The following is a 3691-nucleotide window of genomic DNA, read 5'->3' as shown; positions in this document are numbered from 1 at the left end:
AAAAAAAAAAAAGTAACTCTAAAAAAAAAAAAAAAAAAAAAGAACAGCTTCCATCCAAGACCCATCAGTTAAGATTCAAGTGACCACAACCACAGATCATCAAACTAATTTGCTTGCTTTTTCCCACCATTTTCTTGTTTTGTTGTTTATTCTTCCCTCTTTGCTAGTTTAAAGTTCTGAGTTGTTAACAGAACTAACTATGATATCTGTAATAGATTAACATGTAACTATGATATTTATAAAATCCCTTTCCTTAATGTTGATTTTTGCATCCTTAGCCACTCCTTGGTGGCATATTTTACCCAAATCATTAGCAGATTGTAGCAAGGTAATAAACTTATACTAAGGAGTGATTAAAGATATAGTTTTATTCATGTATTATAATAAACTGATATTAAAGGAAGCTGGATGATACTCCTTTAGTACCAATTCCTTGTAATACATCAGATAATTTCCTGGGAATTTGTACTAAGTGACACTGTAAAGGAAAAATACCACAACAGTAAAAGGAGAAGGAGAGTAATGGGAAGAAGAAGAAGAAGAAGAAGAAGAAGAAGAAGAGAAGAAGAAATAGAAACCTAAAACCCTCTTTCATATTATACCTTGATATAGAGGGGCTTTGTCACCAAAAAAATTTGAGGCTTTTTTTTTTTTTTTTTTTTGAGAACTAGCTTTGGTAACCAAAGTCTTACAGAAATAAGACTGGGAAATAACTAAGGAAGATTGGGTGCATATGTGGTGGCTATCTCACTTTTACAGACCTTACAAATAATGGTCACTACTTAGACTCAACATCAAGCTCTTTTGCTTTATATCTACTTGATAATTTCTATAATAAAAAAGGGATTGTCTGGTGCAGTACCACTTTTATTATGTGGTAATAAAACATTACAATACTCTGAAAACTTTGCAGGGATGTTTTGGCTAAAAAGAGATCATGGTCCTTAATAACTAGTGACATAAAATATCCAGCCAAAAGCCTATCGGCTACTGCTCTTCAGTAAGATAAGGATTTGTTGTATCAGTAAACTGATGTCTGACTTCAGAATAAAGCTCAGTTTGGCTGTTGGGTCTTCTCAGGAAAGAGAAAGAGAGAGTAAAAAAAAGGAAAAGAGAGAAGGGAGAAAGAGAAACTTAAAAAATTTAACTATAGAAGGAAAAAAATGGTGCCTTGATTGGAACCAAATGTCACCCCTGAAGAGGAATTTAGGACTGCTCTCTTCTGTCCCAAACCTCTCATTTTTATTCTCTATGAAAGACTCCAAGAATGAGGAGAATCCTACATGCTATGAGAATTGCAGGAGAATTATACAATATTTATAAGTCATAAAACCCTGGCCAAAGTTGTTCATGAAGTTGAAAACGCAGTTGTTCAAAATACAACCACATTAGATATAATACTGACCACTCAAGGGTGAACATCTATTGTCATATCCCTACAAATCTCTCTGGGATCTTTAATATTACTAAACAGACCCAGGAAATAAATAAAGAAAATATGAAATTAAGTAATTTGGCCATTCCCCTATATCAGGTGCTACTGGCACTAGGGATTGGGAATGTGTTCTCCTGATTTAATTAGGGTTCAAGGATCCTGGCTTAGAAGAGGCCTACAAACTCTGATCATGATCTTTCTCTAAGTATTTGCTTTTGTTATAGAGCTCAAATAAACTTTAGAGTCCTAAATATTGTTGTATAGCCACCATCCAGTCAAATGATTCAACAAATGATCATCCAACAAAAGAATAGGAAAATGACTCCCTCCAAAATTCAGTACATAAGCCAAGACCTCAAACAGTATTACAGATCTGGATCAGCCATGTCTCCAGATGGCAGTGGTCTATATCTTCCAGCTCAAGCTGAAGAATTACCACAAAATGAGGAACTAAGAGTTGAGTTTACCTGTATGGTCTTAGTTCCCCTCCCACAAATTATTTTATGTTCTCATAGGTACATACACTCATGTGTCCTAGTCAATCCTTCAAACATGATTTAGAACTGTGGGAAAGGATCCAATTACTTGTTCTATAAAGTTCTAAATGCCTAGGTCAAGTAGGAAAAAGTGAGAAGTAATCTGATACATTATACTAGCTAAATAAAAACTCTAAGTGGTCCAAAACATCACATAGACCTTTTACAGCCACATATTCAAATATGTCATGATTGACTCAGCCCCTCGCTCTTCAAAAATTATTAATTAAATGAAACTCAGTTTATCTCTGTGGGGTCCTCAAGATGAATCTCACAAAATAGAGTATTTATTTTGAAAGGACATCAAAGTTTAGAGAATATTTTTCATAGACTTTTGGTGAAAGTTTTTGAGACTGAATAGATGTTGGTAGGTTAAGAATCTAGGTTCTATATATTATTCACCATGCTATAAAAAGCTGGAGTGAAGGGGGGTGGGAGGGATGCGGTGGCTGGATGATGGACATTGGGGAGGTTAGGTACTATGGTGAGCGCTGTGAATTATGTAAGACTGATGAATCACAGACCTGTACCCCTGAAACAAATAATACATTATATGTTAATAAAAAATAAATTTAAAAAACTGCATTGAGATATCACCACACATCTGTTATAGGATGGCTATCATTTAAAAAAAAAAAAAGTTTGGAAAAAAACATATAGAGTCCAAAGGAATTTCCTTACTATGTAATGTCTTCCAAAAGTTAAACAAAAACTTTAATGTAATCTTTTATAGAACCTAATTTATTAGTTAAGATAAACAACTTTTAAATACATATTAATACATATTTCTTCAAGGTCATAAAAAATACACTTGTCTTTTACTGATAGCAATGCTTTATCAGTATCTACCATGTTTCATTACTTGGAAAATGCTATATTCCTAAAAGATAGTATTTCATGTTACACATCACCACCACCCACCACCCACCCATCCTCCATCATTGCAGACATTTTCCTATTGTTTACTTTTTATCTAAAGCAAAGACTTTGTAAAGCAAAGATGACTTTGATATGGTTCTCTTATTAAAATTATCTAGAATGGATGTGGATCTCAGTGTCTTACCTGAAAGTTATTCTGTAGGATATTTATCAACACTTGTGTATCTAGCTGCTCATTTCTGCACACTCAAGAAGGATTCCGTGAAGTACCACAATGGACATCAAGATGGCACTTTTGATCAGGTATCAAATTTTTCCATATCCTTTCTGTTTCTGTAGAGAATGGAATAAAGGTAGAAGAGGTGGGGAAAGAGTCAGTTTCAAAAACAAAACAGATTGGAAAGATAATGACTACATTACAATGACTCATTTTCTTTTATTTCCAGCTAAGAATTTCCAGTTTAGAAAGATCTTCATACACTTAAAGATGTACTCAGAGATGAAAGAAATTCCTACAGCCACTAGATGTCATTGTGATGTCATTCAAATATTGATGGACAACATATATCTGATAAAGTTAAAAAGAAAGTTTCATATTTTTTTTTCTGAAGGAGAAAACATGAAATATTGTCATTATCTTGAAAATAGTGACAAAATATTGTCTTCATCAGGAAAAGGCTAAAGGTCGTACTATCTGCTGAAAAAAATTCTCCAAGCCTTGGAAAAACAATTAATGGTGGTTATTTGATGTCATTCTAGTTTTACTACTTCAGAAGATGCTGTTCGTTCTACACATATGTTTTAATTCTGAAATTTGCAGCTGCTACCTCTGTTACTTACC

At 33.5% G+C, this 3691-nt stretch overlaps 1 long non-coding RNA gene across 1 annotated transcript in view; it reads right to left on the bottom strand.

Annotated features, from left to right (window-relative positions):
* Positions 1-3181, bottom strand: part of LOC145723097 (uncharacterized) — a 178508-nt gene extending 175327 nt beyond the window's left edge. The window contains exon 1 of the long non-coding RNA XR_014147931.1: positions 3035-3181. This is a non-coding gene — a long non-coding RNA (uncharacterized LOC145723097). The remainder of the gene's footprint in view (positions 1-3034) is intronic.
* Between the last annotated feature and the right edge of the window lie 510 nt (positions 3182-3691).

Source organism: Leptonychotes weddellii, chromosome 8 (genome assembly GCF_054177405.1).
Source record: "Leptonychotes weddellii isolate Sample4059 chromosome 8, ASM5417740v2, whole genome shotgun sequence".
Classification (NCBI taxonomy): Eukaryota; Metazoa; Chordata; class Mammalia; order Carnivora; family Phocidae; genus Leptonychotes; species Leptonychotes weddellii.
Note: the sequence above shows the minus strand (reverse complement) of the source record. Positions and strands in the feature narration are given on the sequence as shown.